Source organism: Rhagoletis pomonella, unplaced genomic scaffold (assembly GCF_013731165.1).
Source record: "Rhagoletis pomonella isolate Grant_MI unplaced genomic scaffold, Rhpom_1.0 Rhpom_scaffold_00010, whole genome shotgun sequence".
NCBI lineage: Eukaryota > Metazoa > Arthropoda > Insecta > Diptera > Tephritidae > Rhagoletis > Rhagoletis pomonella.
The window spans coordinates 8275056-8297223 of NW_023458564.1; the positions used below are offsets into that span (position 1 = coordinate 8275056).

The window sequence follows — 22168 nt, forward strand, 5'->3', positions numbered from 1 at the left end:
AAAAAAACACCGCCAGCTACCCTTCAATGCAACTTCGATTGATTAATGAATAAGTTCACTAGCTCCCAATTTTAAGATTTGTCTAAACTCGACTATGTCTTTGTTTCAGAATTGCGCTTCCCAGCAGCACAACGTCGGTGTCATACTTCGATTTCCAATTGAAAGAGGAAATTGATGAAAGTACAATATCAGCATCTTGCAGTAATTCGGCCATTAGCAGTACAACAACAACAGTGACAGTTGGCAGTAATTTCGTAGGAGCGGCAACTGATCACAGTGTCCGCGGCACCAGTTGGCACAATAGCAACGCTAACGGTAATTTCGAAGGCATTGGCGTCGCGCCAGTGGCAGCATCACCAACACTGACACCACCCACACCGATTAGTCCACGTGAATCGCAAAGTCCCGATGGTCATACGTCGGTTAGTTCGACCGGGTCCAGTGATACCATATCAGGTAAGTTAGCAAAATATTTTCTCCGATTTTGTATACAATTAATTTCCTTCAAATAATTCGAACAAGATTAACCAAGCATATGTTACTACATAACATGGCAGGGACAGTAAACGCTTGCCATGTGCTGGTGAATAAAATTTCATTTCCAAATTTCCTAAATAAAAAAAAAACAAAAAAAAAAACAAATAGAAAATGAGTAGCAAGTTGACATGCGAAATGCAAAGTCTATGTTGCATGTATGCTGTAGCAGTCACATTAGCAACAAAAACAATCGCTATGTATACAAGATACAGTTATTGTAAAATGTTAAAGAAATGAGTGGGGATTTTGTTTACTGTATTTTGTGAACTTTTTGACCGCCACTTTCTGTCGGTTATCTTAAGGGAATGTCCAAAATGTCTCATAAACATGTTATGTAATGTGATGGCAAGCTACAACAAGGGCAACAAGCTGAGCTGTGCAGCTAAATATTTCCTTGTTGCGATAGCACGCTCCAACGATGCTGTTACAATTTTCCCTTGGGCCGCTAAGAAACACTTTTATTTATGGATATTTTGCCAAGATTTTGCTTTTATGGTCCTTGTTATTGTTGCATTTCAGTCTCCTCCTAACCCAATGTTGTAAGCAGCAACTTTTGTTTAGCACAGTGGGTCGATGATTAAATTTCTATACACTCTTCCTAAAGTTTTAGATTTTCAACTTATATTAAAACTTCATATTTACATATATCCACCTGGCAAAGGAAATCTGCTTTGGAAGGAAGTCACAGGTCAAAATTCCAGACCGATAGGTCTAGTCAAATGGTTTACCTGAACTAGATCCCAGACAAGTACACTATTATACAGGCGGATCAAAGATGGAGGGCAGAGTAGGAACGGGTGTCTTTGGATCTGGCACCAAACTTTCTATTGCAATGGGTATTTGGTCCATTTCAGGCCTAGGTACTAGCAATCCCAATTTGTGTCAAACTGAACCTTGAGAAGGGTTTAAAACGGTGCCTTTCTAGTTATCTTTTCGGATTGCCAGGGGACCATTAGGTCCCTATCCAATAGGACGATCATCGCCAGGCTCGTCAAGAAGTGCTTTGACAGTATCCAACTCTTGGCAGCAAGGAACACGGTATTACCTATCACCATGCACCGGATTGGTTTTTTCACAGACGGATTGCCGTCTTTGCCATGAAGACAAGGATACGACGAAGCACATTGGGGCTCAAACATAAAAAGTGAGCCTAACCACAGTCTCAGTCTCAGTTTTTGCAGTGATGAAGTGAGCTCAAGCTTAAGAATTTGTACTGAAAATCGATTCAGAGCTTAAGCTCGTTTTTTATGCATGATGGCCATTTTGTGTGATTGTCCAGCATTAGCCAGACTAAGATTGCAATACCTCAGTTCTTCCACAGTCGTTGCCCTTAAGGTTAGAAATTCGCCCACCAAGAAACTTTTAACTTTTATTTGGGACGCTGATAACATCCTGGGCCGTCACGGTTAGGAACCATCATAGGCATACGAAATATCTTCTAGATCGCGGTGCCCCTTGTTTCTGTTGCATTCATAAAATTTACATTACATTAAATTATGTTCTCATCCTGATCGTGGAGATGTTTGAAAAACTCTTTCAAGACGGTAACCATTATCAATTAATTGGATAAAAGTTTTCGTGTAGAGCAGTAATTTTCTATAAGTTATTTCAATACTCAGCTCTTATCTCTTCCCTGTCAGCATAGGGGTTTCATGGCAAGGGAGGTTTCTGGTCTTATTGACGGGGCAGCTGCTGCTTACCCTGCTATGCTATCAAACTCCACGCTATCCTGTTTGTATATGTTGTCCGAGACCCATGCCTTCTTGTCCTTGTCTATAGCTCACGTATTTCCTAATATTGCCGTTTTGAGCAACCATCTGATTTTCAGGGCAACCATATCGCCTGACAAAGCTTCAAAGGGCAGAAAATGTGCCTCTTTTGCCATACAAGAGTGTGACATTTGCTTGCCTCTATTTTAGAATCGAACACGAAAAGAGAAAGGGGCAATCAAAAGGCGAAATTTTTTGGTAGAAACGAAAACCCCATTAGTGCCACGCCACTATCGCTTTAACTTTCAGATTTTCGTCAGCCGGAAGATGACAGATGGCGAAGGAGACTAAAAGGGCTTAGGGCCATTTACTTCTATTTAGCTATACCTTCATCGGTTTTAGAATCATTTGTGCAAAATATCTTTAGGTGCAGGCTTCAAAAATTTGTTATAGAATTCTCCGGATCCAGGTCGCTTTGCTGTCTAGTTTGGTTTTGAATATTTTCTTAAAGGCTGTCGCCTTGTCCATGTCTTCTCTTTTAAACTGGGATATGATAACTTTTGTTTTGATTCCCGCATCGAATCTTTTTGAGATCACTCAACCAATACTTGTGCTATCTCTCGTGAAGTTTGAGAGGTCCTTCTTTGCGGTATGTTTTATGACTATATGCGGTGGCTTCAGGTCAAGCATGGCCTCCAAGGCTGTAGTGAGGCAGATGCGTATGCCGCCTGCTTAAGCCTAGTGAACGATCCAATCACCATGTTGAAGACGTTGCTTTTGACCCTTGGCTCCGTTTCACTTTTATTTTCCGGCCAGTCTTCTGCACACGATTAAAGCCCGCGTGGGTATTGAAGTCCGTTTTAAGCAGTTGGAAAAAAATACCCCAGAATGCGGCGCTTTTTTTATTAAGTATATGTATATTAGGGTGGCCGAAAAACAGTAAAGTCGGAAATGTAATGCTCTCACCTCCTAAGATTGTTCTATATCGAAAAAAGTATGCCCCTATTTTTTATTTTGATACCAACAAATATTTAGAGGTCGCTCAAAGCGCTCAAAGTTTTCCATGTATTTTTATATGGGGAAAAAACAACTTTTCGTAGAAATTGTATAGAAATCTTGAAAATCAATATTTTTCGATCGGAAAACTCTGGTTCTCTTCAGGAGACTTTCAATAATAATACCCGATTGTTTATTTAACCATTTTTTAATACTAATGATTTTTTATTGGTCGCCCCATTGAATTTTTCGGGTAATTTTTTTAGAGTAAAATTATAGGTACCAACTGAAAGAGGAAATTTCTTTACAATTAAAAAAAAATAAAATTTTTTGGATTCACAAGGACGAATATGTAATTTTTTAGCTGATAAAGCTAGAAGGACGAAATTCGAGGATGTTATCGAGTTTGTATAAGTCCTTAACATAAAGTTTTTAAAAAACAATTATTGCAAAATTTCAAGGATAAATTTTAAAAGGATATTTATAGAAAAAATTGAATCTGATTAAATTCTACAGAATTTCCTTCTTTAATTTGATACCCATACTTCTTCACTAAGTACATTTCAATGAATTTTTTTAATCATTTTTACCGACTTTGTTTTTTGTGTGTAAAATTTACTATCGTACGGTGTTATATGTATAATGAGCTCGGCATTTAAGAAAAAACTATTAATGATTGAATAAAAAAAAGAAATATAGCCAATACTGGTCAAGAAAAGGAGTTTCTATTATTGCCATCAGAGCAAATTACAAATCGCGAAAATTCCGGGATTATTTGCCAAAAATCGCAGGATGTTTGGGACCTAAAAAAGGTCGGTATCCCGGGAATTATTGAAATTAAAAAAATCCTAAAATTTCCAAAATTACAAAAAAAGCTGCGATAGATGTTCTGCATGCTGCCATATATTTATTCATGGTAAACTCTTGAAACTTGACCGTTATGATGTATTTGCTGCCAACATCCATTGACTCTTATATGGACATTCTCTTTGAAAACTTCCCAAAGTTATTAAAAAAAAATTATGAATTTTTTCGAGTTACAATGAAAGCAGTAATAATTTCGGTACCTTTTCGCCAAAATATACGCTTTAAGGTTAAAATTGTTCAAATATAATAGATAAATAATAATATAATAATAAATAGATTGTCCTAAAGCTGACTTAGCTAATAACAGTTGAACTTTTTGAAGTTGATTTGCATAGTGAAGACCAGTAAATTAGGGATTTAAAATTATACCATCGTAATCCTTGTTTAATTCTCTATAAAAAATATTTGGTTCAAGAAAATGGGGGTTTTTGAAGAAGTATTTTTAAAATATTTTTCTTTATGACGAGATAGTTTATTTTGTGAGAATCACCAATTTATTGTAATTTGTTTTCCAAAACTTATGTTGAGATATATGTATTTAGTAAGGTGTTAAACATCGAGTTTTTGCAATAATTTAGATTTTATTGCAGATTCCGATAGAATACCTATCCTACTTAATAACCTTGGCACGGAAAAGCAATAAAAAACATGCGAAATCCACCGGATTTATGTTTTATTACACTAATATTTATTATAGACTTAAAGACGAGAAACACGATTCCACTGTTTAATAATCGAAAAAAAAATTTAACACCTCAAGAAAGAAGAAAGAAATATAGAAATGCATTTTTGATTCCATTTTTATTTCGCATGCAGTTGTGCATCCTTCTCACAATTTTATATCACTCGAATCATAAGTGCAATTCAAGACCTTTAATTTGAGCCAAGGTAGAAGCGTCTAGGCCCTCGGAGAGCCAAGTTATAACAACTTTAAACCAAACTTCGCATCTGCAGTACGAGTTTTTACTCGGAAATTAGAAGAAAAAAAGCAAAAAAGTCGAATGAAATTTCGAAGTTTAACTTCAAAATCTTATAATTCGGCTCTCAAAGGGCCTAGAGACGTCTACCTTGGCTCAAATTAAAGATCTTGAATAGCACTACAGCGGACTCGTTATTCGACTGCTATAAAATTGTGAGAAGGATGCACAACTGCATGCAATCAAAAATGCATTTCTTAAATTGGAGTGTTACATATTTTTTCGATTTTTTTTTAAACAGTGGAATCGTGTTTGTCGTCTCAATATCTATAATATTAGTGTAATAAAACATACAAATTTTTTTTCTTTTTTTTTTGAATAAATCCAGAGGATTTTGCATGTTCTTTTCGAAGAACACTATTTTTGAAAAATTGTTTAAGGTCAAGGAGTAAAAGTGGGTCAGTGGCAGTATTTTTGCTTGAAAGGGAATAAAATTAGCTTTCAAAGCCATTTCGTTTCATATCCAAAATATTGCTTCTGTCGAAAGCGCTACGATTAATTCGCATGGAGTGTTCAAAATGCACACTGTGCGGCGGTGCATAACAAAGAAGCTCAAAGAGCCAACCGGCAGTAGAATGAGAAATTGTTAGAGAACAAAAATACGCATACTTAGACCAAATACGAAGAGGATCATGACCCAGGAAAAGTCGTGAATTTTTATTGAGGTTCCTGACATTAATCGCCGCTAGCCGATAGCCGCACCTCTGTAAATGGGCGTGTGTGTGTGTGTGTCTGCCGACGCATGTAGCAATGTTGAAGGCGGCAACGCGTAAAATGTGTGTTGCTTCCAATTCTGTCCGTTGTAAATGTGACAGCAACATTTTGTGACTTTTAATAGCCGCGTGCAGTGATTTAAAGAATTCGTACTGGCATTTTACTATTTTGGTATTTTATGTGAAGCGAATGGCAACGACTAAAAATAAGTTGCAAACAATATTAACTATACATAAGCACGTAGATACATATGTACGTATATATGTAAAATGTGCACGAAAAATGCTGCACAAGAAGTTTTGTGAAGCAGGAAGTGCTGTAACTTCATTCAACAGCCACAATGATGTCTAAGATTAGTGGCAAAATGATTGATTTGTGTGCTGCCGAGGTGCTGTTTATCTTAAATGAACAGACTTCGAAGTATTTGCAACATTGCATGTAAACATTTTGCATTAAACACAACAATGTGCAGACCTAATGAGACAGATTATTTGATAAATCTTTGTTTCCGTATACGCATTCCTTCAGCGCCCTCTTTTTGGTTGAAATCTGGGACTTAGAATTGCATAAGTGTGAATAGTATTTAGTTCATAAATTACAACTTCTAACTCTAGTCACATATATACTTAAATGAAATCTTAAAAACGCATCAACATTAATGGCCATAAATCACACTGTGCCCGCCGTTAAACGCAGCACAACATATGCATCTTGTATAGTGTACACTGGTTCCTGAGGCTGAAAAACTTGGCCGAAAAATCATTTGATAGCTACAAAAATCGCCACATACAGTTGAAGGAAAAATTCGTGGTAGAGGATAAAAAATCAAGGGTGCCTTTCCTTGCCAGACCATCAGCCACGCAGGTTCCCTCGATGTCACTGTAGTACGGCACCCAAATTAGCCTTATTAAGAAGTACATCGACGCAATTGATCGGGAAGTCAGACATTCCCTTGCCGATTTCGAAAATCGAACGAAAATCTTTCACTGGCTTAGGCCGTGGGCTATGTTAGTGGACATGCAAAGAGGTGGTTGGGTCGTCGGAGATTGTATTAAAATTGTACCGAACTGGTTTGCCTGCTACAATATCCAGAACGGACTTGCGTCAAAATATCGCGAGCATCACAAAGCAACTCGAGCTATTCGTCTGCGATAGCTGGTGTTGGTCTCCGATGATGAAATTCAAGGGCTGGGAGTTTCCAAAGATGTTGACTGATTCTCGATGAAAGGCTATATTTAGACCGAAAAATACCGTCTTTCAAGTCAATGCCTTCAAAGAAAACCCGTTTTTTCTCTCTTCTGTGAAATTTGAGTGGCGTAAGATAGGCGGTTTTGCAGTTGGTCGATGGGCGGTTAGGCACAGGCATCGACGATAGTTTTCTCTCAGCACATGATTTTGTTATAGTCACACCGATCTAAGATTTTGAGACGGTTTTATAAAGAGTTAGTCATGCGAGGGTCGTTAACGCTGAGGGATGGTAATTATCTGAGGTCCTTCACCTCTTCCTCGTCTGTGGGGCCAAAATCGTTGTCGTGGTATGCCATCTGTTTTCCGTGCGTACCCATCAGACAGTCTCCCGACTACAAATCTGAGAAAAGTGCAGTCCAGCCGAATGAAAGCTACTGATCGAGTTACTTAAATTTTTGGCCGAATTTGGCTGGTAATATGGCAGGTGGGTCCCACACTCCTCCTGGTATTTACCTCCTAGATGAGTTCGACATTTTTATTCTGTGGTTGCAGGTGGTAAGAGGCAAGCCCGCATTTTTAAAAATTTTTAACAGAATTGGCTTCGGTTGCCTCCGTCCCTCTATTTGTCGCCGGCTATGCAGTTGCCAGGAATGTCGCGGTGTCTGGGTCCCTGGACTTTTAATGCAAGCAGTTTGAGAAAATCCTTCTCCCATTGCACTCTTGGAGAAATTTTACGCATGAAAAGAAAGAGGATCGATACTTTGCGGGAAGGCGAATTGTATAAAACGTCTTATGTTTACATTGAAATCAGCCAACTTGCAAAAGCAGCTACAAAGTCAATGAAAGCTATTAGCAGAACAACAGATTTATTATGCATAATTTTTTCTCAATCACATAAGTCTTTCTAATTGCTTTCGTATGATTTGGCTTTCCTCCCAACAATGCTCTTTTGAATGCACTGCTCATTGTTTACAACTATCTTTTATTATCAAATTAGCAGCTTGTAAACGAGTGCACAGGAACAGCATTCACCCACACGCATACACGTACAGTATTCATATAAACAATCGTATAAACATTATGCATATATGTACTCCCATATGTATTCGCAAGCCCAAAAAGCAAGTTTTTCCTATATGCGTTTATTTTTGTTGCTGCTGTTGTTGTCATTGCACTCTTGCCCATGACGTTGCTAGCACAAGTCATTGAACTTAGATTGCAAATTCTAGCGGTAGCTATCGCACTAATACAAAGGCAAATCGGTGAATTGGCCGATAGAAAGTGAGGTGGGCGCGGCAGAAAATACCCTGCAGCAAAAATTTAGAGACGGTCTGGCGAAACATTAGTTTACCCCAGACAAATTTTTTAACTGTCTTTGTACAATTGCGAAATGGCTGCCGAGCTTAACAGAGCAATTCTGGCAACTGTCTTTCAATTCATTTTTCGTTGACAATTGTCAATTCTGGCTACTATCTTGACAGCTCTTTACTGTCTTTCGAAAGACTAATTGGAAGATCTGCTAACGAGGAGGGCTTTTAGCAAACAGTTTTTCTTTAAATCAAATTAAAAATATATGCATATATATTTGAAACAATAACAATTAATAAACAAAAGAAAATTAAATTAAAAATATTTGATTAAATGAAAATAAATAAAGCCAAAATAAACAAAAATAATTTTAAAAATTATATGCAATAAAAAAGTATATTTATTTATATGAATCCAAAAAAATAAAAAAACTAAATTAGAAAAAGAAAAAAGTTAGTCAAAAAAGAAGAATAGTATATACCTTCATAAAAAATTGAAGGAAACTAAACAATATATTTTCATTTTTACAATAAAATCTAAAAATGTTAAGAAAACTAAATTCAAGTCATACAAAAAAAATAATATTAAGAAAAATACAAAAAAAAATAATTAAATTAAATAAGATCACAAAAATTAAATGAACTGAAAATATATATCTTTCTTTTTTAAACTATAAAATTTAATACCAAAAAGAATATTTAATTGAAAAATAAATAAAAAAAAGTCTATCTAAAAAAAATCCGAAATACGATCTAAAAATGTTATGAAATTTTAAAATATGTATATATTTCCTTTTAAAACAATCCAATCTTAAAAAAGTAGAAAATTAAATAAAATAATTTTCTAAAAATTAAATGAATTTAAAATATATATATATTTCTTTTTAAGACAGTGATATCTAATAATTGAAAGAAAATTAAATTGAAAAAGTAAAAAAAGAGGAAAAGAGTAGGTATTTAAAAAATTTAATGAAATTAAAATTTTTTTTGTTTTTACAATAAAATCTAAAAATTAAATTAAAAGGCAAACAAATAAAATTAAAAAAACGAACATAAATTAATTAATAATTAAATTAAATAAAGATATATATTTTTCTTTTTAAATCAAATATGTTCAACAATTTTATTGAGCTTGAGGCCATTTTTAATGATAAACTATTGTGGAAAAGTGACAATAAATTAGTCATCAGACTTCTTCAGTGGAATTTTCAGTGGTATTCGATCCAACGACCACAGCCAGATGCCTACGCTCTTTGCTAAGTTCGCCTTATAAACTGTTGTTGCTTCTTTCACTTCTTTCATGTGAGCCAACTACAATCAAGCGCAGTTATTCCGCTACAATTCACACTTGATCATGTGGTTGTTGGTTTTGTTGGTTTTTGTTAATATTTATATTTTTAGAATATTTAACTTTTAGATGTGCTTGTCCTTAAGTTAAAAAGATACTTGTATTGAAAAATAAATAAAAAATATATAATAAAAAAGTTAAAATACATAGGTACCTAAAAATTTAATGAAATTAAAAAAATATATATTTTTCTTTCTAAAACACTAAAAGCTTAAAAAATAAAAAAATTTAATAAAATAAGTTTCCAAAAATGGAATGAATTTAACAAATATTCTTTTTGATACAATGAAATCTAATAATTAAAATAAAATTAAATAAACCAAAAATAAAATAGTAAAAAAATCACTGCTCTTGGTTTCGAACCCGGAGCCCTCGAAATGCACAACTGTGCTTTGATCTCTCAGCCATTGCGACTGTTGCCGCGACGATACCTAAATGTTATAGAAGCGCTTTTCACCATGAAAGTTGGCAAGCGAGCTTTTATTTGTAAGATTTTCTGCCAGAATAAAGGAAATCTTTCGAACTATCTTGTCTCTCATTTGTCTTAGGAAAGAGTTTCTACTATCTAAGCCAGAATTGTCCTGTAAACTTTATATTCGTTATTTGCGATGGCGTCAATGTTTCTCATATTTGGACTGTATAAGCTGATGTAGAAGTAGATCAATGCTTCTAGCATCTTTATTCCCGAGTTCAACTCGAATGTGCCGAGAAAATTATTTGCCTATTATAGGTTTCGAATCTCGGACAACTAGAATTATATGCCAGTGGTCCAGGAGAGAGCTTTTCTAGTGCCAAACTGATTGTGCTTAAACTGTACAAAATAGAATCAGCTCACAACCACCGTTGCCACATTTGGTCACTTGTGACCAAAATAGGCAACTTTTTGAGTCCTTGGTAACTTGGCAACTTTTTTTATTTTGGTAACTTTTGGTAAGTTTGCCGTGTATAAAGTCAGACTAAAAAAGTTGGATTAATTTGATAAATTGTACTGTGGTTGTGTGTAGTGGGGACAAGAATTTATTGCATTGAGCAAGCAACACAGCGCTCAGCAAAAATAACTAACCACATATCGAAGAAAATTGTAGCTGGGCAGTCACTCCTTAATTTATCACAGTGTGGGGCGTTTGACAACTTTTCGGTAACTTTTTTTGCAAATTCTGGTCAGCAAATTTTTTGTCCGGTGGCAACCGTGCTCACAACGCTTTCTTAACTGCCCATCTTTAACTGCGAGACGTAACAAGCGAGATCTCGCACGTTTAGAGCGCAAAGAGTACGAAGCATAATATTCGCGCGTACCTTCCGGTTTGCGAGCTTTCGCTAGCTTTGAACTGTCACTTGATGTAAGTAGTTTGACAGCTATTTTCTCATATCGCAGAATCGTTCATTTTTCCGGCAAAGACGAAGTTAGAGGCACTAAACAAAACTTGTCTCAAAACTAGAACGCAAGGAAGATTTCCCGCAGGTGGAGACTGCAAATAAGTTCAGCAGATGTTAAAAAAGATAGTCAAATGCATTACCTTGGGTTAGGTTGAGAACCAGTACTGTCCCCTTTTGCGAAAGCTCGGCGATAGTTCTGAACTGGTGCGATTCGCTACAAGTTTTGTAAACATACATACATACTTCATACATAAATATTTATGCAGCGCTTTTAGACGCAGCAGCAAAAACAGCTGCTTGCTTACTCAAGCCGCAACTACTTTTGCTATTTTCAATTGCCAGCGACAATGCCACTTTCTTATCTACAAGTGCGCGTTCTTACTTTGTTTTATTTTTTACTGGATTTTATTTGTGGATGGATTACTGGCTATAAATTTACCTAGAAATACGTACATGCTGTATGTTTAAGTTAAATATCTGATTCAGATTGGCTTTCGCAAAAGTGCCTCCAAACGCATGGTTTGGGCTTCATTACTTGAAAATGTAGACTCGCATTTCGATCTGTATTATTTCCAGTCTTAAGGTATACTACTCTTCCGGGCTTTCTTCTAAGGCTTTCGCTTGACTTCCTGAGTTTGGCGGGTTGGATTTTCCAACAAAGGGGTTTAAGTTTTCTTGATATACTAAGGCCAAAAACATAGTGGAGCGGCGAGCCAAGAACATCGAGCAAAGCGTCGATTTCAAACGCATATGTTTCAATGGGAGAGCGCATAGTGAAGAGCAAAGCGTACAAACACTTTTTTAATTGAAGCTTTGCTCGATGAAAGTGAAAATTACATAAATATTGAAGTTTTCGGTTTAACCAATCAATTTTAATTTGTTTTTATTTTGATTTAAGTGACCTATGCTCTTCACTTAAATAAAAATGAAATAACGGTCAGTTTCACCAAATTATTTAAGTGAAAATTATTTTAATTTTCGAATTTCTGGTTTCACCAATCAACTTTAATTTTGATTTAAGTGACCTATGCTCTGCACTTAAATAAAAATGAAATCAGAATAACCACACTCAGAGGTGTTACACGTTTTATCACCTGATCATTGTGTATCTGCTGCTTACTTGTATACCAGCCCTGCTTTTACAACACAGCGTGCCAAAGCTTTCAAAAGCTCTCAGTACAAATGAATGCTTTCGCTGGCCTAGTCTGTTTTACAACCACTTTTTAATCACTTGAATAAAGGGCGTATTGAAACTGAAAGTAATTTAAATGACAATTAAATAAAAAATTAAATTAAAGTAAATTTTCACTTAAATGAGTTTGGAGAAACGCAGCCTGAACATATTATCAATCGAGCTTTTAATGAGATAAAAGCTCGCGTAAGGTGCTTCTAAGAGTAGTTTGTGAAGGTCTCTGCAATTAAAGTTCCAGTCTGTCCAAAGGTTTCTGCCCTTTTTTAGACGAGCTGCTAAAACATGAAGTCACAGAACAACTTGTCGCACGTCAAGGCTGGAATTCGCCCGAAAATCCGTAATGAGCACAGCATTAAACAAGTACATAAGTCAAAAAGGTGAAGCTCTCTTTGTGTAATTGTTTTAGTAATTGGCTGGTAATAGGATCATAGCCAGGAGATTTCTCCAGGCTTAACTTACCGATTGCTTCAGAAACATTTTTGATGAGCACAACACATGGTGGAAATGACTTCCTTTATGTTGTAGGTTGGAGATTCACCGTTATACGTGGTGTATACCGTTTTTAGACAGCGTGGAAGTCTATTTGCCTATTCCAAACCACCTTTTCGACCATTTATTATTTTTCTTTCTTATTGCAGATTTTGAAGGGGGATGTGTGTAACTTGCTCCCTGCTTTGCTAAGAGAGTAGCATCAGTACTGCTGAGGTATAGTTGTGTTTCGGAGTTCCATTCTTTATTGAAGGTCTCTTTCAGTGCTTTTGTGAGTTTGTTTAATTCTGTTCTATCTTCAAGGTATATAGGCTCTTGCTAACTTTTCCTTAAAAAGGTTTTTCTCTTACTTTCGCTTTTACTTCTAAAGAGGTTGATGTACTTTTTCGTTTGTAAAGGGAAGGGGTTGAATTCTAGGCGGCTTTCTGGAGACAATTCCTACGTTACAATGTTCTATTTCAGTAGTAAGGGTTAACTTCAGATTTGTGAAGTAAATTTAAATGTAGGGTTTTTGGATCACAGCAAAAATAAGTTGTGATTTCTGAAAGCAGCGTAGAGTTGCCGTCCTTTAGAAGTAATAAGGCTTAAGCCCCAGAAGGTATTGTTTGTTGTAATACAATAATAACAATTATAATATTTTAGCACTTACACTTTTTGCTAAGTGTTTGCCGAACTTTTCCTTAAATGTTTGTGGTGCGTCTTGATGGGAGGAATGAAGGGACGGGCATACTGTTTTACGTCGCCTCCGAACCGCAATGGAATTTGTAAGAAGCTTTCTCGTGGCAGTCTCGCCGATGCCTGCCGAGGGGCGACCGCTGTTAGAAAAAAAACTTTTTCTGATTTAGACATCACCGGGACCAGGGATCGAACCAAGGTCCTATGGACTGGTAGTACGCACCCCTAACGCAGCCACAGCAGCCCAAATGACCTACTGCATTGGAACAGGTCCTCATAATAGTACGTGTGTCCTATTTTATTAACCACTGCTGCTTTCGTTGCGGCAGATTTGCTTACTTCGCTCTTACAAAGTTTACATAAATAAAAACTATTTGCAATTCGAAAAGTGCATCCGCATGAAAATTACATAATTTCTGTGATTTTATCGATGAAACGCTAGGTGTGTTGTGAGTAAGCGAGCCCCACTGAAAAGCGACATACATACATACATACATACATACATGTGTATTGGTTTGAGTGGCGTGGTGAGTACAGAACTCACGTGCATGTAATGTGTTTACTTTCGCCACCAAGCAATGTAATCAATCCGGTGACAGCAAGGAAAATACCACTTTCGTTGCAAATTTGTCAATGTGTGCGAGTGTGTAGAAGAATGCATGTCACATGATCTATGCAACTTTTAACCTCCTGGTTGCTGTGAACGCTGCCGCCGATTAGCGCATACATTCAGAAAATAAACTGCCTTATGTAGCGCGAAACTTGAAACCGAAGAATTCCAGCATGATTTTGAAAACGCCAAGGAACAGGCAAACGCCAGCAATGCTGTTGGTGCTTTTGTTGTTAGATCATATGAGCGGCAATGGTGAAAACAACAAATCTAGCTTCCTCTATGTTGCTTCTTTTGCTGCCTTATGCAGTCCAAAAAAAGTATTTTTTATTCACTTATAGGAATTTGTGTGTATGCACCTAGGCACATTTGTATGCAATTATGTAGGTATGGATGTATGTATGTACGCATGCATGTACAGGGTGGGTCAAATAAGACCTACCAATTTCACGCATCGGGTCCATAGTTTGCCTAGCAATGTGCGCAGTCGCGCCATATTGTTGAATCAACCAATTAAGATGTTGTTCTGCCGTTGGCCGCAAAACCTTTCAATAATTGTTCTGTAAGAAGCTCCTGAAATCGTTTCTGGCGTTTCATCCTCATTCTCGAAGAAATATGAGCCGATAACTTTTTCGGCCATAACACCGCACCAACCAGTGCATCTGGGTGGGTGTAACTGGTGCTGGTGTGTTGCCATTGAATTTTCAGAGCCACAGAATCTACAGTTTTGCTTGCAAATGCGTTTCATTTCCTACATCAATACATTACCTAAAAAAATCAATTTGTGAGGCTAATTGTGTACAACGAAAAGCGTATTGTAGTAGTAGGTGGTCTTGGCGAAATTGTCCATTATATTTTTCCAAAAGATTACCTATAAGACCTATAACATGCAGAAAAAAATAACAATAATTTTAAAAAATAAAGAAGCTTTACGTGTTTAACATTGGTAGGTCTTATTTGGGGCACTCTGTACTACGAGAAGTAAACAGTAAAAGTCAGCGACCAGGCAGCCGACACTCGCTTACGATTACACAATCGCTCTGCCACAACCTTAGCTGTTTTATTTATACATATATATTTTTTTTGTATTTCTTTGGCTGTTATTGCTGTTGCCATTGCCGCTATGCATAGTTGTTTTGTACGTGCAATTTGCTTCCTGGTTCGTGTCGCAGTCAATACTGGATTGTTACGTTATGTGGCGGCAACGACAACAACAACAAACACAACAACAGCAGCAGCAGCAATACTTGCAAGCAACAACAGTTGCTCTCACAGCAACTGCATATTGCATTCTGCTGCACTCTAAACACACACACACACACTTGCCTACACGTGCATGCATACACAACCAGCAACAACAGGGACGATGCCTCTGGGAGTCAGCTAGGTAACCATTTATGTGTTGTTGATGTTGCCGTTGTATTTGTAGCAGCTTTTTTCGCTTTCATAGCATTGCATAGGCGTTGTCATTGCCTTTTCCGCATTTTCTTAACTCTTTATTTGTATTTTCTTCTTTTTCTTTACTTTCCATAAGACGCGAGCTGCGCGCGCTGCCACTGCAGTAGACATTTCTCTATTCTCTGTATGCATGTATGTACATACAAATGTATGTATGTATGTATGTAGTTTCCTTAAATACGCTTTTACTGCATTTGTATGTATGTATGTACTTGGCTGTGAACATTGACTTTCGAAAAGTTTATTTTGCCTTGCTATTTGTTGTTTTTTGTTCTTGCAAGCAGCCATAAAAGAAAATTAATTTTCCTCAGAGAGAGAAATCTCTTTTCTTCTCGTGGCGATCGTCTTGCCTGGTTTTGTAGAGACTAAATTTACGCGCACATAAGGAGGGAAATCTAAAAGCATAGACGGCAACGTTGATCCGGATTAACGACGCAAATGATCTGATCAAAATTGTGCCTTGACAGACGGCAGTAATGGGGATTTAGGAGCCGCGAGGTCGTAGGTTCGAATCCCACGACTAGTACAATATTCATTTAGTTTTTTTTTTTTTTTTGTTAATTCAATTATAACTTCTATATATTTTTATACCCGAGCTCAGTTGTGCACAAGGATATTATAACTTTGTTCACATAACGGTTGTTTGTAACAGGCAAAACGAATCGAGATAGATATAGACAAATGTATACATAAATGATCAGAATGAAAAGAGAAATCGATTAAGCGGTGACTGTCTGCCCGTCCGTCCATCCGTCCTTCTGTGCACACGATAACTCGAGTAAAAATTGAGATATCTTAACGAAACTTTGTACGTGCACTTCCTTTTGGAATCGGACAAAAAAAAGATGAAGATAGAGGAAGAAAGATTAAAATAAATGTAATTATAAAGAAATATATATAGAAAGAGACTCAATTTGGGGACTATTGCAGGATTTTATATATTTTCGAAATTCTCGGAACTTATCGATATAATAATCGATATTTTGTCGGTTTTGTTATAGATATTTTGTATCGATTTTGTTATCGATATTGTTTTTGATTTTGCTATCAATATTTTCGGAACTTATCGATGTAATAAACGATGTTTTTATCCTTTTGTTATCGATATTTTAATCGATTTTGTTATTGATTTCTTAAAGATTTTGTAATCAATTTTGTTATCAATATTTTTATAGTTATTTTTATCGATTTCGCTAACGATATTATTATCGCTTTTGTTATCGATATTTTTTCTGTGTGTGCTTTCGTTTTTGACTTGGATGTGCCCTTAACCATACCACGTATTCTACGTTATAAATGTTGCGGCTGTATCTCCAATACAGCCTGCAGACCAAGACGAAGGCGCTAGACTGTTCCTTTTACTATTTTAAGATTGGCATTAGAAAATGTTTTCCATCTTTTTTGTATGCTTTCCCATTCCATTAGAGAGTGTATCTAATTCCTATCAAATGCGCCAGACAGCAATTCTTTTCTCTCCATTTTCCGCCCACTGAAGGCTAGTCGGGTATTGATCCCAGCAATTGTGCTCTCTCATCAGGCGATTCTCAATTGCTTTTTGCATTAGCTTGCACATGTGTGTATATACATATGTATGAGAACATATGTATGTACATACATGCATACATATATAGATATGTATATAGGAATTTATATGGCGATAACTGGACGTTGGTTGGCGCTCAATTGTCGCTCAACTGCATTCATTGCATCCAGAAAATGAAATTATCCGCTAATCGCAAAACACTTCCTGCTTCGTTCGCTTTTCTGCTTCTGCTTCTGCTTCTGCTTCTTCTTATTTTTATTCCACGATCGACTGCAATGGCAGTTTTTCCTTTTTCACAATTTCAATTGCAATTGCCAGCGGGTTTTATGCACTTTCTTCAGTTGCGCTGGGCAGAGAGCGCCTGAGTAAGAAAGAAAAATCACAAGAAAAACAACAATAACAACTGAAAATAAATAGTTACAACATAAAACTGCAAGTAAAAGCAGTTGTAACAGAGTTAAAAAACCTCTAGTTAGCAAAGGAAAGCAGCAGCGGCAACGGCAGTGTAAGCGGGGACAAAGCAGAATAAGAAGAAGACACAGCGCAGCAACTGATCTGTCTGCCGCCTGGCCAACCCACTCGTGCAGTAACGGTTCTCTGGCTGTGATTGTGTGAGTGCGTCTATGGGTACGTGAATATAGCCGCGCGTATATGTGAAATTGATCTTGAGTCTTGAAGTTGTTGCCTTGTCTATTTTGCTATTTATTTTCTCTCTATGGTTATGTACTAGCCGTTGTATTTGCAAGCGCGTGTTGTTTTTGCATTTTCTATGAAATAGAAATTGAAAATAGCAGCCGGCGTTGTAGTATATGTCAAGAACAGCAAATGCAATGGCGAGAATGAACAACCACCGCAACAACAACAACAATCGTTAAAGAAAAACAGGAAAAGTCCCAATTGAGAGTTGCTTGACTCTTTTGCGATTTTTTTTTTTTGAGCTAGAAATGGGGAATGGAGGGTTGTTGCTGTTCACTGGGAAGGGAGTTAGGTACGGACATACGTACATATATTGGACTCACTCTTACCTTCCGCTCGCCCCACACCGGCTCCCCCACTAACCGCCGTGGTTGTTTGCCATTTACTGGCTGCTAGTACATTAGATACGAGATGGTAAAGGGGAAAGGCAATACCAGCTATAGGCGACCAAACAAAAACAACAATTGCAATAACAACCAGGAACTAAGTGCTGCTGTTGCCGTTGGAGCTGTCTTTAGCAGCCAGAGCGGAGCAGCTGCGTCCGGGACCATAACAAAAATACATAGTAGAGCGTCGGCGACGGCGACGACGGATATGGCGTCGTTGGTGCTGGCAGCAACGAAGACTTTGTCAGGGCTGACTGGCCGCTAGAACGACAACAACAATACCAACCAGAACAAAAAACAGCAAGAAAGCCAACATGGTGGCAGTACTGTGGCTGTAATGACAACGTCGATGCAACTACAAAAGCCACAACAAGAACAACAACGATCAAATCGGTGCGGCAACGGAGTTTCTTGGCTTTTCAGTGCGTGTGTTCGTCGGTCTGTCAGTTGCTGGGCTGTGCTTGATAGTGTGTGTGTGTGTGTGTGTGGTACAACCGCCCGTTTTTTTGTTTTTGTTGTTGCTGCCGTTTCTGGTGTGGTTAGTTTAGTTCTTCGCCAATTCGCGCGCCCATTCGCTCGCCACTAACTCGGGAGTTCGGGAGCAGGGAATTGAGTTCTTGTTCTTATTCTTCTATACCCGAAGGTTCTACAGTTTGGTTTGGATTTCGTGTGCGCATTTGGAGCGCTTCGACGCTAACGCTTGGCTCGCTAGCACGCTAATTCGCAGCTTGTGCGCTGTAGTATTTTCCGCGCTTACGATTCGTTTTGGGCCGTTTACATTCGTCTGCCGTTTTGTTCGTTGCGAGGATGAGGTTTTCCCCATCTTCCTCATTTGATGGATGTTCGCGCGCATGGACACATAACCGTTTGCCCTTAGAATAAAGTTTAGCGCGTTATCATCATCACCAGCCAAGCAAGCCACCGCTAAAACGTTTAGCCGATCAGCCGACTGATCAACCAGTTCACCAACTAACCAAGCAAGCGCATTCAGCCAACTAAGAAATATAAACTCGTCTGTGAGATATCCACCGCCTGTGATTGTGATTTGTCGGTGTTGTTTTTATTTTTTGTGCCGTTAAGATTTTAGTTTGGTTTCTCGTTCGAATCGAGTGTTGTAACGTGAATTGTTGACAAAACTTTGTGAATTATAAAAATTATACATACATACATATGTTTACGAGGTTTTGTACACTTTTACAATAAAAGATACATCATTTGATACAAAGTGCAGCGGAAAGAAAAAAAAGCTTGCAAAAACAAGGAAGTAATAACCAGACGAAGGAAGTGTGAATAAGTGCAGCGCATCTTGCGAGAAAAAACAACAAATTTCTTGCTGCAATGGATACAAAAGGATAGTCAAATAAGGATTATGGATAAATTATTAAACTAAGACAGTTTACCAGGAAGTGTATAAAATATTTTTCTCATGTTAACTGAGCCAAACTGCTGTGCTAGAAAACCCACCGCACCCTTGCTATTTCAGCAGTTACACTCGCAGTAAAAACTCATAACCCTACACCGCATTCCAAATAAGTTTACTATTTTCGAAAGGTCTTAAATCGTTAGCCCAAGGTGTTCCTGTGTAAAAACTGTAGAATGTCTGAAAATAAATTACAACAATAAATAATTATACTCATGCCAGCTTTCCAAGCTTTCGAATTTTTCGTTCGTTTAGTTTCTTTCGACTTCCTCCATCGGCTAGTTTCTAAACAATAAGATATTCCCGTGATCAGATTGCTCAGTTGATGCAATTGGATTGGTGTTGTCAGATGTATGCATGTGCCTCAGCACCACATGGTGACAAAAATCCGCAGACACTTTTCATATGACCCAATATGTACATTCAATTATCCTGACCTTGGGCTATGGAATAACTCGTTTTTAATATTATATGATATCAGTAAATTAGAACGCATTCTAATGTCTGCAAAACTCAACCGGCATATGCCAGCTTAACAGATTAATTAGTACTCAGGTCATTCCTTACGGATTTTAAGGCAGTGTATTTCCCTAATTGCTGGCCCTAGTAAACCTGATATCTCCGTGTTGAACTCGAAATTCCTTGTTAACACATATTTCTTTTGACACAGCATCCGAAATCCCAAATCATTCTAAAATATCTTTGTGATGCATATCTTATGAATAGTGTCATGAAAAATATGAAGGATAGGCCATTACATAAGCGACTACAGAGTAGCATTTGTAAAAGATTCCTTTGAGCCATTTCAGTAATACTCACAGTTTTGAAAAAATATACAATGGCCAACTCACTTAGACCTTGCAGTAGCCATAGGCAATAGCGCAATAGCGCTAACTCAATAATGCCGGTGTAATCAGTGGTGTCAGAGCACTAACTCGGCGCAGTAGCGCCATTCATTTGAACACGGCATCATCTCAAAGTGTGGTATCATACACAAAACAGTGGTGTCATCTCTATTATTTCTTTCATTGTTGATACTGAAAAATGCTTGTACCAAGGCACAATTGCACGAAATTCTCCACTGCAGTTTTTAAATAGCGAACTACTAGAAAAGCCGGCCACCAACTTAATTTAATTAAAAGGAATGTGCATGAATATTCTGTCATCATTCTTGAGTAAGTGCTTTAAATTTGCCAAGATGAATTTCTCTGGCATAAACAAAATACATACAATGTCATACATGTACGAATTCGCCTTGGTTTCGTGTGTTTCTTGGTGTTAATGCCGCTAGAGCTTTTCATATATTGGGGTTGGCATTTGAACTCCGGCTACGGTGTTAACGCAATTGCGCCACGTAGCGCAGTGTTACCCATGTCTACCTTGCAGGTCCATTGTGATACCACTTTGAAACACGGGAACCGCAGTGACTATTGTACATAGTTGTATTCCTACATCGGATAGCTCCGTAAGAGAAAAGTGCCTACCTTGAAAGCCCGCTCTGCTCTTAGCAAAAGATGGGTAGCTGCAGGCGAAGTTCTCAACTGTTTCTTCTTCTTCCTCACATAACAGAGACCTTACTGAGCAGGCATTTTGTAATGAAATACAAACAATTTTAGTAAATATTGGCCTTCTTTACTTTGAATAAAAAATATTATAACCTATAGGGGGTTCCATTATTCGCCTTTTTTCCAAACCCGGTTTTTCAGTTATTGGCAAAATGGAAATTTGAAAAAACCGGTTCCTTTCACAACAAAAAAAACGGATAACCCGCTTTCATTTTACATATATTTTCTCTATAGTAACACTTGCTGTTGGTCCAGAAATCATGACCAAATCTACAATATTTATTTTGGATTTAAAGTAAAACAGAAAAAATAAGTGGAAAAATTCGCACTTAATGGGCCTTAACTAAATGGGGATCTGAATAACATTAGATCACTAAAACAACAGTCCTTTGTTGGGAAAAATTCCAGCAGTTTGAACCGACTGTCTTGGGAATGAGAATACACCAACCACCCAACCAGACCGAATATATAAATACGGACCGAGTATAAACACTCTAAAAAATTTGTTTAAAAATGCGACTATAAATCGAGTATATTTTTGTTAAATTTACACACACCACAGCAGCTATATTACACTCTAAAAAGACCGAAAATTAAACAAACTAATCGTTGAATGATCGAGCATGTAATTTCGCGAATAATAAGGTAGGAAACCAGTAACCTACCTTTAAGCTAGGAACACACTACCTTTACACAATTTTTTTTAGAGTGTAGTCTATTATAGACAGACCATTTCTCGATAATCATCAGTTATAATTAATCAACACCTTCAGCAACTCTCACCCCATGAATGCCATCATCGGATACCAACGCGACCTGCAGTCAGTTCATTGATTTAGACAGAGTTAAGTAAGCTGCTACAAAAAAAAAAAATTGAGGAAGATTTTTATTCGGGTTTCCTATTATTTTTATGTATTTTTCTGCAGTGGTAAATTTTCCAGAATTAAGATATAAAATTCCATTTTCAATAAAACTAATACTTAGAATGTTTAGATTGTTTAGATAGATGGAACCCGGATTATTCGATTATAAAAATCTGGTTTAATCGGTAATACAACTCAATAAAACCGGTTGAACCCGGTTTGGAAATATCGATTCAATCACCCTAATAACC

The 22168-nt window shown here is 37.2% G+C and overlaps 1 protein-coding gene across 2 annotated transcripts in view; it reads right to left on the minus strand.

Moving 5' to 3' along the window:
- LOC118746001 (integrin-linked protein kinase-like) overlaps positions 1 to 22168 on the minus strand; it is a 263182-nt gene that overhangs the window by 34338 nt on the left and 206676 nt on the right. The gene's annotated exons all lie outside the window — the stretch shown is intronic.